Source organism: Triturus cristatus, chromosome 3_1 (genome assembly GCF_964204655.1).
Source record: "Triturus cristatus chromosome 3_1, aTriCri1.1, whole genome shotgun sequence".
Taxonomy (NCBI): domain Eukaryota; kingdom Metazoa; phylum Chordata; class Amphibia; order Caudata; family Salamandridae; genus Triturus; species Triturus cristatus.
Genome location: NC_140583.1, coordinates 941,334,248 through 941,354,523, shown reverse-complemented (window position 1 = coordinate 941,354,523; position 20,276 = coordinate 941,334,248).

Here is a 20,276-nt window from a genome sequence, read left to right as displayed (position 1 = left end):
TGGTAGGGTATGCTCAGACGTGAGTCCCTTGCTCACTTTGCCACTGGATTCAAACAAGCCTGGCTGAAGACGGCTGAAATGCCAGAAACCGGTCCTAGGAAGCTTGTTTCCGGTCTAGGGAAGGCATTGTGAGAAAGTGGCTCTGTATATACTGTTCCTTAATAGGTATAGGGTGTACAGAGTCCACAGTCCCCCAGGGTTTGACAGAGGTCAAAGTTAGGTTTAACCTTACTCTCTGAAGTGGTAGCTTGGTCGAGCAGTAAGGCAGTACCAGAGGACAGTGTAAAGCATTTGTTGTACACACTCAGTCAGCAAATGGTTTCACACACTCAATAACTGAACTCTAGGCAAATGCTTTATATATAAAAAAGATATGCTTGTTTTATTTTAGAACCAACACTTGGAGGTAAAATATACTTTCTCAACAGTAGATGTTTCATATAAATACTTTTGCAATATGCAGTAGATTTTAGTAAACAGTTACAAGAGGTTGCAGTAGGCAACTCTATTTTTAAACACAACAATACATTGAGCTCAATGGTAAATTCAAGTTATTTGCAACAGATTACTTTTTAGATTACTTTTGGAATTCCAGGACTGGATCTTAGATTCAGTCCTGGGTCAGTTCTCAGAATCAAGTGATGAAAGTCGACTTTAGTACTGTAGTGATTTTTAACTAATATTTAGCTATTTTAAAAGTTGACACTGAAAATATTTCAGAGAAAACAATCAATGATTCCCTATGGAAGAAAATGCAGGTTACAGGTACAGTACGTTCTCTTTACTTTTGTAATCCAGTACTGGGTGCCTAGACTCAGTACTGGGACCTTTATCCAAAACAGGTAAGCAATTAAGTTTTCAGATATTATACGATTTTTGAAGAATATTTAAAGATTGCAGAAATCGACACTTAGAAGAAATTTCACAGAAAAACAGTCAATGGTTTCCTATGGAAGAAAATTGAGTTAAGGGTAAGTACATTTGTAGAGATTTTTCAGAGTCAGTGCTGGGCACCAAGATCCAGCACTGGGAGTTCACCTAGGAACAGGTGAGTAAATTCGTTTTTGTCACTCGGCTGATTTTTGGTGAATATTATTTAAGATTTGAAAAGTCCACACTTGGAAGAAATTTCAGGAAAAAGCCAGTCAATGTTACCCTATGAGGAAAATAGTGTTTGCGGTTTAAGGGTAAGTACTCGACTGGCAGAGTTGAGGTTCTGGGCACAGACTCAGGGGTCTCCCAGGGTCAGGTAGGTACAGTTGGTTCACCCTCAGCGGCTCTAGGGCGGCCGGGTGCAGAGAGAGTTAGGCCCAATGTTATCCTGAAAGGAATAGGGGGGCCTTGTTTGGTGGCTGCTGACTGGCAAGCCACGCGGCTGTGGGAGCTGGGCTCCTGGCCACTTACTCAGGGCAAGTGGGGAAGTAGGAAGGAATAGAGTTTTCACTGCCAGGGCCACTCGGGCGGCTGGGTGCAGAGTGCTTTTGAGCCTTCGGGCGCTCAATGGATGTCAATGGGAAATCTCCGGTTAGGAAAAAAGACTGCAAGCTCGGGGACGAGGACTCTTCAGGTGCCACCACCACTTCGAGAGGTAAGTTGGGTAGTTGGAGGATAGGTAGGTACCCCGGGGTTGGACACAGGGGGCCGTGGGACGCCGCATGCAGGGGTGCCTTTAGGTGTCGGGAAATCTTACCCTCAGTTGATCGCGGTTGGGGGGGCACCTGGTTCTGAGGCTGCAGCCTTCTTCAGGAATGTCGAGGGAGGTCCTTGGGTGCCGGACTCGGGGTCACAGTCACCGTGGGGTCGTCCTCAGGGTCTTTGTTCACTCCGGCACTGGCCAGGCTCGGCTGGTGCAGAGTGTGCAGGGTTTGCGGTTCAGGGCTGCTGCCAGGGGTTAGAAATAGGTTTCGAGTAGAGCCTCTACTCATGGGAGTCCCAGGGGCTTAGAGCCAAAAGGTAGCCAGGTCCTCCGGGGTTGGTGAGGTTGCTGGCCACAAGAGATGCCGTGCTGCAGCAGGAGCAGGTTCGAGGGTCGACAGGGCGGTAGGGCTAGGGCCAAAGCAGTTGGTGTCTTCCTCTTTTTAGCAGCTGCAGGGCAGGTCTTTGTTCTTCTTGCTCTTCTTGTAGTTTCAAATCTGGAATCTGGGGAAGGAAGGTTCAGGGTGCCCCTAAATACTAGATTTAGGGGCGTTACAGGTAGGTGAAGGGCAGGGACCAATGGGTCCCCGTCCTGGGGTGGGTACACCCCCTATCCTGCCTCTCTCCTGTGGGAGGGGGGCAGTAGCCTAGTCCTGATAGGGTAGGGCTCCCCATCTTCAAGATGGCGAGAGCCCGGAGATGTGCTTCACCTCGCCTCCCCCACCTGAGGGGTGGGGTTGGCAGGCTGGCACATCCCTTGTCCTTATTTGGGGTTTCCGGTCAAAGCTTCCCGCCAGAGTGGGGGGTTGCAGGGGCCTGGGGAAACTCACAGAGGCGGCATGCCTTTGAAGCTTCCCCCTGCCCATCCTGGGGGAGGGGATTTAGCACCTCGCCCAGGATGTGCATTGTTGCAGGACCAGGAGAGCAGGGGCTCTCCTACCCAGGGGTCCAGCAACATGTCTGCTGGGTGGCAGCCTAGGCAGCCTCAGAGCAGACGTGGATTTGTAGGTTAGGTTTCGAGGGAGCACCTCTAAGATGCCCTCTGGGGTGCTGGGTACATTAAATCCCACACTGGCATCAGTGTGGGTTTAATGTGCTGAGAAGTTTGATACCAAACTTCACAGTCTTTAGTGTTGCCATTATGGTGCTGTGGAGCCCGTGTTTGACGAGCTCCCAGCACCATGTACTCTTTAAATGGCAGCACTGCACTTACAGGGCTCAGGGATGGACCTGGGCACTGTAGGGGCACAGGGCTCTTGCTCCTATGCCCACACCATTGGCATAAGGCACCCAGCTAGAGGGGTGACTGATGTATGCCATGGCAGTGTATGTGATGGGCATGGCACACAGTGATGTGTGCCCTTTCAACTTTGTTTTTGTCTTGCACCCAAACACTCAGCCTGCAAAGGCAGTGTGTGTGTGTAAGGGTACAGGGCCTCTAAGAGTGGCACAATGAGTGCTGCAGCTCTTAGAGGCCTTCCTGGGTCACAAAGCCCTGGGTACTTAGGGTACCATTTACCAGGGGCTGACATGTGGCCAAGGTTTGCCAATTTGGGTTTGGTTTGTTTTAGGGAAGGAACATAGGTCCTGGGCACCTGATTGGCAGGAGTCCAGGGCACACTCAATCAAAGTACATTCAGCAATTCAGCAAAAAGTGGGGGCATACCAGGCAAGAAAGATGACACTTTCTCACAGGCATGGCTTAGCAGTTCGGGCTGGACTGCTCCCATGAGGCACAGGGTCAGACTGATTTGCATATGGCCATGTCTGAACTGGGGTGGCAGAGTGGGCTAAAGAATGGTGATGGATCAAACCCAGATCTGTTGACTGGGTGTGAGTGTTTGATTGGTTCTGATGCTCTGTCCATCACCACCCCATTTTGTACCGCTTTGTTTGCCATAAGTTGGCAGCGTATGCTCAAACGTGAGTGCCTTGCTCACTTTGCCATTGGATTCAAGCAAGCCTTGCTGAAGATGGCTGAAATGATAGAAACCGGTCCTAGGAAGCTTGTTTCCGGTCCAGAGAAAGCATAGCTTGGCAGTTCGGGCTGGACTGCTCCCATGAGGCACAGGGTCAGACTGATTTGCATATGGCCATGTCTGAACTAGGGTGGCAGAGTGGGCTAAAGAACTTTGATGGATCAAACCCAGATCTGTTGACTGGGTGTGAGTGTTTGATTGGTTCTGATGCTCCTTCCATCACCACCCCCTTTTGTACCGCTTTGTTCGCCATAAGTTAGTAGGGTATGCTCAGACGTGGGTCCCTTGCTCACTTTGCCACTGGATTCAAGCAAGCCTGGCTGAAGACGGCTGAAATGCCAGAAACCGGTCCTAGGAAGCTTGTTTCCGGTCTAGGGAAGGCATTGTGAGAAAGTGGCTCTGTATATACTGTTCCTTAATAGGTATAGGGTGTACAGAGTCCACAGTCCCCCAGGGTTTGACAGAGGTCAAAGTTAAGTATAACCTTACTCTCTGAAGTGGTAGCTTGGTCGAGCAGTAAGGCAGTACCAGAGGACAGTGTAAAGCAATTGTTGTACACACTCAGTCAGCAAATGGTTTCACACGCTCAATAACTGAACTCTAGGCCAATGCTTTATATATAAAAAATATATGCTTGTTTTATTTTAGAACCAACACTTGGAGGTAAAATATACTTTCTCAACAGTAGATGTTTCATATAAATACTTTTGCAATATGCAGTAGATTTTAGTAAACAGTTACAAGAGGTTGCAGTAGGCAACTCTATTTTTAAACACAACAATACATTGAGCTCAATGGTAAATTCAAGTTATTTGCAACAGATTACTTTTTAGATTACTTTTGGAATTCCAGGACTGGATCTTAGATTCAGTCCTGGGTCAGTTCTCAGAATCAAGTGATGAAAGTCGACTTCAGTACTGTAGTGATTATTAACTAATATTTAGCTATTTTAAAAGTTGACACTTTGAAAATATTTCAGAGAAAACAATCAATGATTCCCTATGGAAGAAAATGCAGGTTACAGGTACAGTACGTTCTCTTTAATTTTGTAATCCAGTACTGGGTGCCTAGACTCAGTACTGGGACCTTTATCCAAAACAGGTAAGCAATTACGTTTTCAGATATTATACGAGTTTTGAAGAATATTTAAAGATTGCAGAAATCGACACTTAGAAGAAATTTCACAGAAAAACAGTCACTGGTTTCCTGTGGAAGAAAATTGAGTTAAGGGTAAGTACAGTTGTAGAGATTTTTCAGAGTCAGTGCTGGGCACCAAGATCCAGCACTGGGAGTTCACCTAGGAACAGGTGAGTAAATTCGTTTTTGTCACTCGGCTGATTTTTGGTGAATATTTGAAGATTTGAAAAGTCCACACTTAGAAGAAATTTCAGGAAAAAGCCAGTCAATGTTACCCTATGGGGAAAATAGAGTTTGCGGTTTAAGGGTAAGTACTCGACTGGAAGAATTGAGGTTCTGGGCACAGACTCAGGGGTCTCTAGGGTCAGGTAGGTACAGTTGGTTCACCCTCAGCGGCTCTAGGGCGGCGGGGTGCAGAGAGAGTTAGGCCCAATGTTATCCTGAGAGGGATAGGGGGGCCTTGTTTGGTGGCTGCTGACTGGCAAGCCACGTGGCTGTGGGAGCTGGGCTCCTGGTCACTTACTCAGGGCAAGTGGGGAAGTAGGAAGGAATAGAGTTTTCACTGCCAGGGCCACTCGGGCGGCTGGGTGCAGAGTGCTTTTGAGCCTTCGGGCGCTCAATGGATGTCAATGGGAAATCTCCGGTTAGGAAAAAGACTGCAAGCTCGGGGACGAGGACTCTTCAGGTGCCACCACCACTTCGAGAGGTATGTTGGGTAGCTGGAGGATAGGTAGGTACCCCGTGGTTGGACACAGGGGGCCGTGGGGCGCCGCGTGCAGGGGTGCCTTTAGGTGTCGGGAAATCTTACCCTCAGTTGATCGCGGTTGGGGGGGCACCTGGTTCTGAGGCTGCAGGCTTCTTCAGGAATGTCGAGGGAGGTCCTTGGGTGCCGGACTCGGGGTCACAGTCGCCCTGGGGTCGTCCTCAGGGTCTTTGTTCACTCCGGCACTGGCCAGGCTCGGCTGGTGCAGAGTGTGCTGGGTTCGCGGTTCCGGGCTGCTGCCAGGGGTTAGAAATAGGTTGCGAGTAGAGCCTCTACTCATGGGAGTCCCAGGGGCTTAGAGCCAAAAGGTAGCCAGGTCCTCCGGGGTTGGTGAGGTTGCTGGCCACAAGAGATGCCGCTCTGGAGCAGGAGCAGGTTTGAGGGTCGACAGGCCGGTAGGGCTGGGGCCAAAGCAGTTGGTGTCTTCCTCTTTTTAGCAGCTGCAGGGCAGGTCTTTGTTCTTCTTGCTCTTCTTGTAGTTTCGAATCTAGGGAAGGAAGGTTCAGGGTGCCCCTAAATACTAGATTTAGGGGCGTTACAGGTAGGTGAAGGGCAGGGACCAATGGGTCCTCGTCCTGGGGTGGGTACACCCCCTATCCTGCCTCTCTCCTGTGGGAGGGGGGCAGTAGCCTAGTCCTGATAGGGTAGGGCTCCCCATCTTCAAGATGGCGAGAGCCCGGAGATGTGCTTCCCCTCGCCTCCCCCACCTGAGGGGTGGGGTTGGCAGGCTGGCACATCCCTTGTCCTTATTTGGGGTTTCCGGCCAAAGCTTCCCGCCAGAGTGGGGGGTTGCAGGGGCCTGGGGAAACTCACAGAGGCGGCATGCCTTTGAAGCTTCCCCCTGCCCATCCTGGGGGAGGGGATTTAGCACCTCGCCCAGGATGTGCATTGTTGCAGGACCAGGAGAGCAGGGGCTCTCCTACCCAGGGGTCCAGCAACATGTCTGCTGGGTGGCAGCCTAGGCAGCCTCAGAGCAGACGTGGATTTGTAGGTTAGGTTCGAGGGGGCACCTCTAAGATGCCCTCTGGGGTGCTGGGTACATTAAATCCCACACTGGCATCAGTGTGGGTTTAATGTGCTGAGAAGTTTGATACCAAACTTCACAGTCTTTAGTGTTGCCATCATGGTGCTGTGGAGCTCGTGTTTGACGAGCTCCAAGCACCATGTACTCTTTAAATTGCAGCACTGCACTTACAGGGCTCAGGGATGGACCGGGGCACTGTAGGGGCACAGGGCTCTTGCTCCTATGCCCACACCATTGGCATAAGGCACCCAGCTAGAGGGGTGACTGATGTATGCCATGGCAGTGTATGTGATGGGCATGGCACACAGTGATGTGTGCCATGTCGACTTTGTTTTTGTCTTGCACCCAAACACTCAGCCTGCAAAGGCAGTGTGTGTGTGTAAGGGTACAGGGCCTCTAAGAGTGGCACAATGAGTGCTGCAGCTCTTAGAGGCCTTCCTGGGTCACAAAGCCCTGGGTACTTAGGGTACCATTTACCAGGGGCTGACATGTGGCCAAGGTTTGCCAATTTGGGTTTGGTTTGTTTTAGGGAAGGAACATAGGCCCTGGGCACCTGATTGGCAGGAGTCCAGGGCACACTCAATCAAAGTACATTCAGCAATTCAGCAAAAAGTGGGGGCATACCAGGCAAGAAAGATGACACTTTCTCACAGGCATAGGTTAGCAGTTCGGGCTGGACTGTTCCCATGAGGCACAGGGTCAGACTGATTTGCATATGGCCATGTCTGAACTGGGGTGGCAGAGTGGGCTAAAGAACAGTGATGGATCAAACCCAGATCTGTTGACTGGGTGTGAGTGTTTGATTGGTTCTGATGCTCCGTCCATCACCACCCCCTTTTGTACCGCTTTGTTCACCATAAGTTGACAGGGTATGCTCAGACGTGAGTCTCTTGTTCACTTTGCCACTGGATTCAAGCAAGCCTGGTTGAAGACGGCTGAAATGCCAGAAACCGGTCCTAGGAAGCTTGTTTCTGGTCCAGAGAAGGCATGGCTTGGCAGTTCGGGCTGGACTGTTCCCATGAGGCACAGGGTCAGACTGATTTGCATATGGCCTTGTCTGAACTGGGGTGGCAAAGTGGGCTAAAGAACAGTGATGGATCAAACCCAGATCTTTTGACTGGGTGTGAGTGTTTGATTGGTTCTGATGCTCCGTCCATCACCACCCCCTTTTGTACCGCTTTGTTCACCATAAGTTGGCAGGGTATGCTCAGACGTGAGTCCCTTGTTCAGTTTGCCTCTGGATTCAAGCAAGCCTGGCTGAAGACGGCTGAAATGCCAGAAACCGGTCCTAGGAAGCTTGTTTCTGGTCCAGGGAAGGCATGGCATGGTAGTTCGGGCTGGACTGTTCCCATGAGGCACAGGGTCAGACTGATTTGCATATGGACCTGTCTGAACTGGGGTGGCAGAGTGGGCTAAAGAACAGTGATGGATCAAACCCAGATCTGTTGACTGGGTGTGAGTGTTTGATTGGTTCTGATGCTCCATCCATTACCACCCCCTTTTGTACCGCTTTGTTCACCATAAGTTGGCAGGGTATGCTCAGACGTGAGTCCCTTGTTCAATTTGCCTCTGGATTCAAGCAAGCCTGGCTGAAGACTGCTGAAATGCCAGAAACCGGTCCTAGGAAGCTTGTTTCTGGTCCAGAGAAGGCATGGCTTGGCAGTTTTGGCTGGACTGTTCCCATGAGGCACAGGGTCAGACTGATTTGCATATGACCATGTCTGAACTGGGGTGGCAGAGTGGGCTAAAAGACGGTGATGGATCAAACCTACATCTGTTGATTGGGTGTGAGTGTTTGATTGGTTCTGATGCTCCGTCCATCACCACCCTCTTTTGTACCGCTTTGTTCGCCATAAGTTGGTAGGGTATGCTCAGACGTGAGTCCCTTGCTCTCTTTGCCACTGGATTCAAACAAGCCTGGCTAAAGACGGCTGAAATGCCAGAAACCGGTCCTAGGAAGCTTGTTTCCGGTCTAGGGAAGGCATTGTGAGAAAGTGGCTCTGTATATACTGTTCCTTAATAGGTATAGGGTGTACAGAGTCCACAGTCCCCCAGGGTTTGACAGAGGTCAAAGTTAGGTTTAACCTTACTCTCTGAAGTGGTAGCTTGGTCGAGCAGTAAGGCAGTACCAGAGGACAGTGTAAAGCATTTGTTGTACACACTCAGTCAGCAAATGGTTTCACACACTCAATAACTGAACTCTAGGCAAATGCTTTATATATAAAAAAGATATGCTTGTTTTATTTTAGAACCAACACTTGGAGGTAAAATATACTTTCTCAACAGTAGATGTTTCATATAAATACTTTTGCAATATGCAGTAGATTTTAGTAAACAGTTACAAGAGGTTGCAGTAGGCAACTCTATTTTTAAACACAACAATACATTGAGCTCAATGGTAAATTCAAGTTATTTGCAACAGATTACTTTTTAGATTACTTTTGGAATTCCAGGACTGGATCTTAGATTCAGTCCTGGGTCAGTTCTCAGAATCAAGTGATGAAAGTCGACTTTAGTACTGTAGTGATTTTTAACTAATATTTAGCTATTTTAAAAGTTGACACTGAAAATATTTCAGAGAAAACAATCAATGATTCCCTATGGAAGAAAATGCAGGTTACAGGTACAGTACGTTCTCTTTACTTTTGTAATCCAGTACTGAGTGCCTAGACTCAGTACTGGGACCTTTATCCAAAACAGGTAAGCAATTAAGTTTTCAGATATTATACGATTTTTGAAGAATATTTAAAGATTGCAGAAATCGACACTTAGAAGAAATTTCACAGAAAAACAGTCAATGGTTTCCTATGGAAGAAAATTGAGTTAAGGGTAAGTACAGTTGTAGAGATTTTTCAGAGTCAGTGCTGGGCACCAAGATCCAGCACTGGGAGTTCACCTAGGAACAGGTGAGTAAATTCGTTTTTGTCACTCGGCTGATTTTTGGTGAATATTTGAAGATTTGAAAAGTCCACACTTAGAAGAAATTTCAGGAAAAAGCCAGTCAATGTTACCCTATGGGGAAAATAGAGTTTGCGGTTTAAGGGTAAGTACTCGACTGGAAGAATTGAGGTTCTGGGCACAGACTCAGGGGTCTCTAGGGTCAGGTAGGTACAGTTGGTTCACCCTCAGCGGCTCTAGGGCGGCGGGGTGCAGAGAGAGTTAGGCCCAATGTTATCCTGAGAGGGATAGGGGGGCCTTGTTTGGTGGCTGCTGACTGGCAAGCCACGTGGCTGTGGGAGCTGGGCTCCTGGTCACTTACTCAGGGCAAGTGGGGAAGTAGGAAGGAATAGAGTTTTCACTGCCAGGGCCACTCGGGCGGCTGGGTGCAGAGTGCTTTTGAGCCTTCGGGCGCTCAATGGATGTCAATGGGAAATCTCCGGTTAGGAAAAAGACTGCAAGCTCGGGGACGAGGACTCTTCAGGTGCCACCACCACTTCGAGAGGTATGTTGGGTAGCTGGAGGATAGGTAGGTACCCCGTGGTTGGACACAGGGGGCCGTGGGGCGCCGCGTGCAGGGGTGCCTTTAGGTGTCGGGAAATCTTACCCTCAGTTGATCGCGGTTGGGGGGCACCTGGTTCTGAGGCTGCAGGCTTCTTCAGGAATGTCGAGGGAGGTCCTTGGGTGCCGGACTCGGGGTCACAGTCGCCCTGGGGTCGTCCTCAGGGTCTTTGTTCACTCCGGCACTGGCCAGGCTCAGCTGGTGCAGAGTGTGCCGGGTTCGCGGTTCCGGGCTGCTGCCAGGGGTTAGAAATAGGTTGCGAGTAGAGCCTCTACTCATGGGAGTCCCAGGGGCTTAGAGCCAAAAGGTAGCCAGGTCCTCCGGGGTTGGTGAGGTTGCTGGCCACAAGAGATGCCGCTCTGGAGCAGGAGCAGGTTTGAGGGTCGACAGGCCGGTAGGGCTGGGGCCAAAGCAGTTGGTGTCTTCCTCTTTTTAGCAGCTGCAGGGCAGGTCTTTGTTCTTCTTGCTCTTCTTGTAGTTTCGAATCTGGGGAAGGAAGGTTCAGGGTGCCCCTAAATACTAGATTTAGGGGCGTTACAGGTAGGTGAAGGGCAGGGACCAATGGGTCCTCGTCCTGGGGTGGGTACACCCCCTATCCTGCCTCTCTCCTGTGGGAGGGGGGCAGTAGCCTAGTCCTGATAGGGTAGGGCTCCCCATCTTCAAGATGGCGAGAGCCCGGAGATGTGCTTCCCCTCGCCTCCCCCACCTGAGGGGTGGGGTTGGCAGGCTGGCACATCCCTTGTCCTTATTTGGGGTTTCCGGCCAAAGCTTCCCGCCAGAGTGGGGGGTTGCAGGGGCCTGGGGAAACTCACAGAGGCGGCATGCCTTTGAAGCTTCCCCCTGCCCATCCTGGGGGTGGGGATTTAGCACCTCGCCCAGGATGTGCATTGTTGCAGGACCAGGAGAGCAGGGGCTCTCCTACCCAGGGGTCCAGCAACATGTCTGCTGGGTGGCAGCCTAGGCAGCCTCAGAGCAGACGTGGATTTGTAGGTTAGGTTCGAGGGGGCACCTCTAAGATGCCCTCTGGGGTGCTGGGTACATTAAATCCCACACTGGCATCAGTGTGGGTTTAATGTGCTGAGAAGTTTGATACCAAACTTCACAGTCTTTAGTGTTGCCATCATGGTGCTGTGGAGCTCGTGTTTGACGAGCTCCAAGCACCATGTACTCTTTAAATTGCAGCACTGCACTTACAGGGCTCAGGGATGGACCTGGGCACTGTAAGGGCACAGGGCTCTTGCTCCTATGCCCACACCATTGGCATAAGGCACCCAGCTAGAGGGGTGACTGATGTATGCCATGGCAGTGTATGTGATGGGCATGGCACACAGTGATGTGTGCCATGTCGACTTTGTTTTTGTCTTGCACCCAAACACTCAGCCTGCAAAGGCAGTGTGTGTGTGTAAGGGTACAGGGCCTCAAAGAGTGGCACAATGAGTGCTGCAGCTCTTAGAGGCCTTCCTGGGTCACAAAGCCCTGGGTACTTAGGGTACCATTTACCAGGGGCTGACATGTGGCCAAGGTTTGCCAATTTGGGTTTGGTTTGTTTTAGGGAAGGAACATAGGCCCTGGGCACATGATTGGCAGGAGTCCAGGGCACACTCAACCAAAGTACATTCAGCAATTCAGCAAAAAGTGGGGGCATACCAGGCAAGAAAGATGACACTTTCTCACAGGCATAGGTTAGCAGTTCGGGCTGGACTGTTCCCATGAGGCACAGGGTCAGACTGATTTGCATATGGCCATGTCTGAACTGGGGTGGCAGAGTGGGCTAAAGAACAGTGATGGATCAAACCCAGATCTGTTGACTGGGTGTGAGTGTTTGATTGGTTCTGATGCTCCGTCCATCACCACCCCCTTTTGTACCGCTTTGTTCACCATAAGTTGGCAGGGTATGCTCAGACGTGAGTCTCTTGTTCACTTTGCCACTGGATTCAAGCAAGCCTGGTTGAAGACGGCTGAAATGCCAGAAACCGGTCCTAGGAAGCTTGTTTCTGGTCCAGAGAAGGCATGGCTTGGCAGTTCGGGCTGGACTGTTCCCATGAGGCACAGGGTCAGACTGATTTGCATATGGCCTTGTCTGAACTGGGGTGGCAAAGTGGGCTAAAGAACAGTGATGGATCAAACCCAGATCTGTTGACTGGGTGTGAGTGTTTGATTGGTTCTGATGCTCCGTCCATCACCACCCCCTTTTGTACCGCTTTGTTCACCATAAGTTGGCAGGGTATGCTCAGACGTGAGTCCCTTGTTCAGTTTGCCTCTGGATTCAAGCAAGCCTGGCTGAAGATGGCTGAAATGCCAGAAACCGGTCCTAGGAAGTTTGTTTCTGGTCCAGGGAAGGCATGGCATGGTAGTTCGGGCTGGACAGTTCCCATGAGGCACAGGGTCAGACTGATTTGCATATGGCCCTGTCTGAACTGGGGTGGCAGAGTGGGCTAAAGAACAGTGATGGATCAAACCCAGATCTGTTGACTGGGTGTGAGTGTTTGATTGGTTCTGATGCTCCATCCATTACCACCCCCTTTTGTACCGCTTTGTTCACCATAAGTTGGCAGGGTATGCTCAGACGTGAGTCCCTTGTTCAATTTGCCTCTGGATTCAAGCAAGCCTGGCTGAAGACTGCTGAAATGCCAGAAACCGGTCCTAGGAAGCTTGTTTCTGGTCCAGAGAAGGCATGGCTTGGCAGTTTGGGCTGGACTGTTCCCATGAGGCACAGGGTCAGACTGATTTGCATATGACCATGTCTGAACTGGGGTGGCAGAGTGGGCTAAAAGACGGTGATGGATCAAACCTACATCTGTTGATTGGGTGTGAGTGTTTGATTGGTTCTGATGCTCCGTCCATCACCACCCTCTTTTGTACCGCTTTGTTCGCCATAAGTTGGTAGGGTATGCTCAGACGTGAGTCCCTTGCTCACTTTGCCACTGGATTCAAACAAGCCTGGCTGAAGACGGCTGAAATGCCAGAAACCGGTCCTAGGAAGCTTGTTTCCGGTCTAGGGAAGGCATTGTGAGAAAGTGGCTCTGTATATACTGTTCCTTAATAGGTATAGGGTGTACAGAGTCCACAGTCCCCCAGGGTTTGACAGAGGTCAAAGTTAGGTTTAACCTTACTCTCTGAAGTGGTAGCTTGGTCGAGCAGTAAGGCAGTACCAGAGGACAGTGTAAAGCATTTGTTGTACACACTCAGTCAGCAAATGGTTTCACACACTCAATAACTGAACTCTAGGCAAATGCTTTATATATAAAAAAGATATGCTTGTTTTATTTTAGAACCAACACTTGGAGGTAAAATATACTTTCTCAACAGTAGATGTTTCATATAAATACTTTTGCAATATGCAGTAGATTTTAGTAAACAGTTACAAGAGGTTGCAGTAGGCAACTCTATTTTTAAACACAACAATACATTGAGCTCAATGGTAAATTCAAGTTATTTGCAACAGATTACTTTTTAGATTACTTTTGGAATTCCAGGACTGGATCTTAGATTCAGTCCTGGGTCAGTTCTCAGAATCAAGTGATGAAAGTCGACTTTAGTACTGTAGTGATTTTTAACTAATATTTAGCTATTTTAAAAGTTGACACTGAAAATATTTCAGAGAAAACAATCAATGATTCCCTATGGAAGAAAATGCAGGTTACAGGTACAGTACGTTCTCTTTACTTTTGTAATCCAGTACTGGGTGCCTAGACTCAGTACTGGGACCTTTATCCAAAACAGGTAAGCAATTAAGTTTTCAGATATTATACGATTTTTGAAGAATATTTAAAGATTGCAGAAATCGACACTTAGAAGAAATTTCACAGAAAAACAGTCAATGGTTTCCTATGGAAGAAAATTGAGTTAAGGGTAAGTACATTTGTAGAGATTTTTCAGAGTCAGTGCTGGGCACCAAGATCCAGCACTGGGAGTTCACCTAGGAACAGGTGAGTAAATTCGTTTTTGTCACTCGGCTGATTTTTGGTGAATATTATTTAAGATTTGAAAAGTCCACACTTGGAAGAAATTTCAGGAAAAAGCCAGTCAATGTTACCCTATGAGGAAAATAGTGTTTGCGGTTTAAGGGTAAGTACTCGACTGGCAGAGTTGAGGTTCTGGGCACAGACTCAGGGGTCTCCCAGGGTCAGGTAGGTACAGTTGGTTCACCCTCAGCGGCTCTAGGGCGGCCGGGTGCAGAGAGAGTTAGGCCCAATGTTATCCTGAAAGGAATAGGGGGGCCTTGTTTGGTGGCTGCTGACTGGCAAGCCACGCGGCTGTGGGAGCTGGGCTCCTGGCCACTTACTCAGGGCAAGTGGGGAAGTAGGAAGGAATAGAGTTTTCACTGCCAGGGCCACTCGGGCGGCTGGGTGCAGAGTGCTTTTGAGCCTTCGGGCGCTCAATGGATGTCAATGGGAAATCTCCGGTTAGGAAAAAAGACTGCAAGCTCGGGGACGAGGACTCTTCAGGTGCCACCACCACTTCGAGAGGTAAGTTGGGTAGTTGGAGGATAGGTAGGTACCCCGGGGTTGGACACAGGGGGCCGTGGGACGCCGCATGCAGGGGTGCCTTTAGGTGTCGGGAAATCTTACCCTCAGTTGATCGCGGTTGGGGGGGCACCTGGTTCTGAGGCTGCAGCCTTCTTCAGGAATGTCGAGGGAGGTCCTTGGGTGCCGGACTCGGGGTCACAGTCACCGTGGGGTCGTCCTCAGGGTCTTTGTTCACTCCGGCACTGGCCAGGCTCGGCTGGTGCAGAGTGTGCAGGGTTTGCGGTTCAGGGCTGCTGCCAGGGGTTAGAAATAGGTTTCGAGTAGAGCCTCTACTCATGGGAGTCCCAGGGGCTTAGAGCCAAAAGGTAGCCAGGTCCTCCGGGGTTGGTGAGGTTGCTGGCCACAAGAGATGCCGTGCTGCAGCAGGAGCAGGTTCGAGGGTCGACAGGGCGGTAGGGCTAGGGCCAAAGCAGTTGGTGTCTTCCTCTTTTTAGCAGCTGCAGGGCAGGTCTTTGTTCTTCTTGCTCTTCTTGTAGTTTCAAATCTGGAATCTGGGGAAGGAAGGTTCAGGGTGCCCCTAAATACTAGATTTAGGGGCGTTACAGGTAGGTGAAGGGCAGGGACCAATGGGTCCCCGTCCTGGGGTGGGTACACCCCCTATCCTGCCTCTCTCCTGTGGGAGGGGGGCAGTAGCCTAGTCCTGATAGGGTAGGGCTCCCCATCTTCAAGATGGCGAGAGCCCGGAGATGTGCTTCACCTCGCCTCCCCCACCTGAGGGGTGGGGTTGGCAGGCTGGCACATCCCTTGTCCTTATTTGGGGTTTCCGGTCAAAGCTTCCCGCCAGAGTGGGGGGTTGCAGGGGCCTGGGGAAACTCACAGAGGCGGCATGCCTTTGAAGCTTCCCCCTGCCCATCCTGGGGGAGGGGATTTAGCACCTCGCCCAGGATGTGCATTGTTGCAGGACCAGGAGAGCAGGGGCTCTCCTACCCAGGGGTCCAGCAACATGTCTGCTGGGTGGCAGCCTAGGCAGCCTCAGAGCAGACGTGGATTTGTAGGTTAGGTTTCGAGGGAGCACCTCTAAGATGCCCTCTGGGGTGCTGGGTACATTAAATCCCACACTGGCATCAGTGTGGGTTTAATGTGCTGAGAAGTTTGATACCAAACTTCACAGTCTTTAGTGTTGCCATTATGGTGCTGTGGAGCCCGTGTTTGACGAGCTCCCAGCACCATGTACTCTTTAAATGGCAGCACTGCACTTACAGGGCTCAGGGATGGACCTGGGCACTGTAGGGGCACAGGGCTCTTGCTCCTATGCCCACACCATTGGCATAAGGCACCCAGCTAGAGGGGTGACTGATGTATGCCATGGCAGTGTATGTGATGGGCATGGCACACAGTGATGTGTGCCCTTTCAACTTTGTTTTTGTCTTGCACCCAAACACTCAGCCTGCAAAGGCAGTGTGTGTGTGTAAGGGTACAGGGCCTCTAAGAGTGGCACAATGAGTGCTGCAGCTCTTAGAGGCCTTCCTGGGTCACAAAGCCCTGGGTACTTAGGGTACCATTTACCAGGGGCTGACATGTGGCCAAGGTTTGCCAATTTGGGTTTGGTTTGTTTTAGGGAAGGAACATAGGTCCTGGGCACCTGATTGGCAGGAGTCCAGGGCACACTCAATCAAAGTACATTCAGCAATTCAGCAAAAAGTGGGGGCATACCAGGCAAGAAAGATGACACTTTCTCACAGGCATGGCTTAGCAGTTCGGGCTGGACTGCTCCCATGAGGCACAGGGTCAGACTGATTTGCATATGGCCATGTCTGAACTGGGGTGGCAGAGTGGGCTAAAGAATGGTGATGGATCAAACCCAGATCTGTTGACTGGGTGTGAGTGTTTGATTGGTTCTGATGCTCTGTCCATCACCACCCCATTTTGTACCGCTTTGTTTGCCATAAGTTGGCAGCGTATGCTCAAACGTGAGTGCCTTGCTCACTTTGCCATTGGATTCAAGCAAGCCTTGCTGAAGATGGCTGAAATGATAGAAACCGGTCCTAGGAAGCTTGTTTCCGGTCCAGAGAAAGCATAGCTTGGCAGTTCGGGCTGGACTGCTCCCATGAGGCACAGGGTCAGACTGATTTGCATATGGCCATGTCTGAACTAGGGTGGCAGAGTGGGCTAAAGAACTTTGATGGATCAAACCCAGATCTGTTGACTGGGTGTGAGTGTTTGATTGGTTCTGATGCTCCTTCCATCACCACCCCCTTTTGTACCGCTTTGTTCGCCATAAGTTAGTAGGGTATGCTCAGACGTGGGTCCCTTGCTCACTTTGCCACTGGATTCAAGCAAGCCTGGCTGAAGACGGCTGAAATGCCAGAAACCGGTCCTAGGAAGCTTGTTTCCGGTCTAGGGAAGGCATTGTGAGAAAGTGGCTCTGTATATACTGTTCCTTAATAGGTATAGGGTGTACAGAGTCCACAGTCCCCCAGGGTTTGACAGAGGTCAAAGTTAAGTATAACCTTACTCTCTGAAGTGGTAGCTTGGTCGAGCAGTAAGGCAGTACCAGAGGACAGTGTAAAGCAATTGTTGTACACACTCAGTCAGCAAATGGTTTCACACGCTCAATAACTGAACTCTAGGCCAATGCTTTATATATAAAAAATATATGCTTGTTTTATTTTAGAACCAACACTTGGAGGTAAAATATACTTTCTCAACAGTAGATGTTTCATATAAATACTTTTGCAATATGCAGTAGATTTTAGTAAACAGTTACAAGAGGTTGCAGTAGGCAACTCTATTTTTAAACACAACAATACATTGAGCTCAATGGTAAATTCAAGTTATTTGCAACAGATTACTTTTTAGATTACTTTTGGAATTCCAGGACTGGATCTTAGATTCAGTCCTGGGTCAGTTCTCAGAATCAAGTGATGAAAGTCGACTTCAGTACTGTAGTGATTATTAACTAATATTTAGCTATTTTAAAAGTTGACACTTTGAAAATATTTCAGAGAAAACAATCAATGATTCCCTATGGAAGAAAATGCAGGTTACAGGTACAGTACGTTCTCTTTAATTTTGTAATCCAGTACTGGGTGCCTAGACTCAGTACTGGGACCTTTATCCAAAACAGGTAAGCAATTACGTTTTCAGATATTATACGAGTTTTGAAGAATATTTAAAGATTGCAGAAATCGACACTTAGAAGAAATTTCACAGAAAAACAGTCACTGGTTTCCTGTGGAAGAAAATTGAGTTAAGGGTAAGTACAGTTGTAGAGATTTTTCAGAGTCAGTGCTGGGCACCAAGATCCAGCACTGGGAGTTCACCTAGGAACAGGTGAGTAAATTCGTTTTTGTCACTCGGCTGATTTTTGGTGAATATTTGAAGATTTGAAAAGTCCACACTTAGAAGAAATTTCAGGAAAAAGCCAGTCAATGTTACCCTATGGGGAAAATAGAGTTTGCGGTTTAAGGGTAAGTACTCGACTGGAAGAATTGAGGTTCTGGGCACAGACTCAGGGGTCTCTAGGGTCAGGTAGGTACAGTTGGTTCACCCTCAGCGGCTCTAGGGCGGCGGGGTGCAGAGAGAGTTAGGCCCAATGTTATCCTGAGAGGGATAGGGGGGCCTTGTTTGGTGGCTGCTGACTGGCAAGCCACGTGGCTGTGGGAGCTGGGCTCCTGGTCACTTACTCAGGGCAAGTGGGGAAGTAGGAAGGAATAGAGTTTTCACTGCCAGGGCCACTCGGGCGGCTGGGTGCAGAGTGCTTTTGAGCCTTCGGGCGCTCAATGGATGTCAATGGGAAATCTCCGGTTAGGAAAAAGACTGCAAGCTCGGGGACGAGGACTCTTCAGGTGCCACCACCACTTCGAGAGGTATGTTGGGTAGCTGGAGGATAGGTAGGTACCCCGTGGTTGGACACAGGGGGCCGTGGGGCGCCGCGTGCAGGGGTGCCTTTAGGTGTCGGGAAATCTTACCCTCAGTTGATCGCGGTTGGGGGGGCACCTGGTTCTGAGGCTGCAGGCTTCTTCAGGAATGTCGAGGGAGGTCCTTGGGTGCCGGACTCGGGGTCACAGTCGCCCTGGGGTCGTCCTCAGGGTCTTTGTTCACTCCGGCACTGGCCAGGCTCGGCTGGTGCAGAGTGTGCTGGGTTCGCGGTTCCGGGCTGCTGCCAGGGGTTAGAAATAGGTTGCGAGTAGAGCCTCTACTCATGGGAGTCCCAGGGGCTTAGAGCCAAAAGGTAGCCAGGTCCTCCGGGGTTGGTGAGGTTGCTGGCCACAAGAGATGCCGCTCTGGAGCAGGAGCAGGTTTGAGGGTCGACAGGCCGGTAGGGCTGGGGCCAAAGCAGTTGGTGTCTTCCTCTTTTTAGCAGCTGCAGGGCAGGTCTTTGTTCTTCTTGCTCTTCTTGTAGTTTCGAATCTAGGGAAGGAAGGTTCAGGGTGCCCCTAAATACTAGATTTAGGGGCGTTACAGGTAGGTGAAGGGCAGGGACCAATGGGTCCTCGTCCTGGGGTGGGTACACCCCCTATCCTGCCTCTCTCCTGTGGGAGGGGGGCAGTAGCCTAGTCCTGATAGGGTAGGGCTCCCCATCTTCAAGATGGCGAGAGCCCGGAGATGTGCTTCCCCTCGCCTCCCCCACCTGAGGGGTGGGGTTGGCAGGCTGGCACATCCCTTGTCCTTATTTGGGGTTTCCGGCCAAAGCTTCCCGCCAGAGTGGGGGGTTGCAGGGGCCTGGGGAAACTCACAGAGGCGGCATGCCTTTGAAGCTTCCCCCTGCCCATCCTGGGGGAGGGGATTTAGCACCTCGCCCAGGATGTGCATTGTTGCAGGACCAGGAGAGCAGGGGCTCTCCTACCCAGGGGTCCAGCAACATGTCTGCTGGGTGGCAGCCTAGGCAGCCTCAGAGCAGACGTGGATTTGTAGGTTAGGTTCGAGGGGGCACCTCTAAGATGCCCTCTGGGGTGCTGGGTACATTAAATCCCACACTGGCATCAGTGTGGGTTTAATGTGCTGAGAAGTTTGATACCAAACTTCACAGTCTTTAGTGTTGCCATCATGGTGCTGTGGAGCTCGTGTTTGACGAGCTCCAAGCACCATGTACTCTTTAAATTGCAGCACTGCACTTACAGGGCTCAGGGATGGACCGGGGCACTGTAGGGGCACAGGGCTCTTGCTCCTATGCCCACACCATTGGCATAAGGCACCCAGCTAGAGGGGTGACTGATGTATGCCATGGCAGTGTATGTGATGGGCATGGCACACAGTGATGTGTGCCATGTCGACTTTGTTTTTGTCTTGCACCCAAACACTCAGCCTGCAAAGGCAGTGTGTGTGTGTAAGGGTACAGGGCCTCTAAGAGTGGCACAATGAGTGCTGCAGCTCTTAGAGGCCTTCCTGGGTCACAAAGCCCTGGGTACTTAGGGTACCATTTACCAGGGGCTGACATGTGGCCAAGGTTTGCCAATTTGGGTTTGGTTTGTTTTAGGGAAGGAACATAGGCCCTGGGCACCTGATTGGCAGGAGTCCAGGGCACACTCAATCAAAGTACATTCAGCAATTCAGCAAAAAGTGGGGGCATACCAGGCAAGAAAGATGACACTTTCTCACAGGCATAGGTTAGCAGTTCGGGCTGGACTGTTCCCATGAGGCACAGGGTCAGACTGATTTGCATATGGCCATGTCTGAACTGGGGTGGCAGAGTGGGCTAAAGAACAGTGATGGATCAAACCCAGATCTGTTGACTGGGTGTGAGTGTTTGATTGGTTCTGATGCTCCG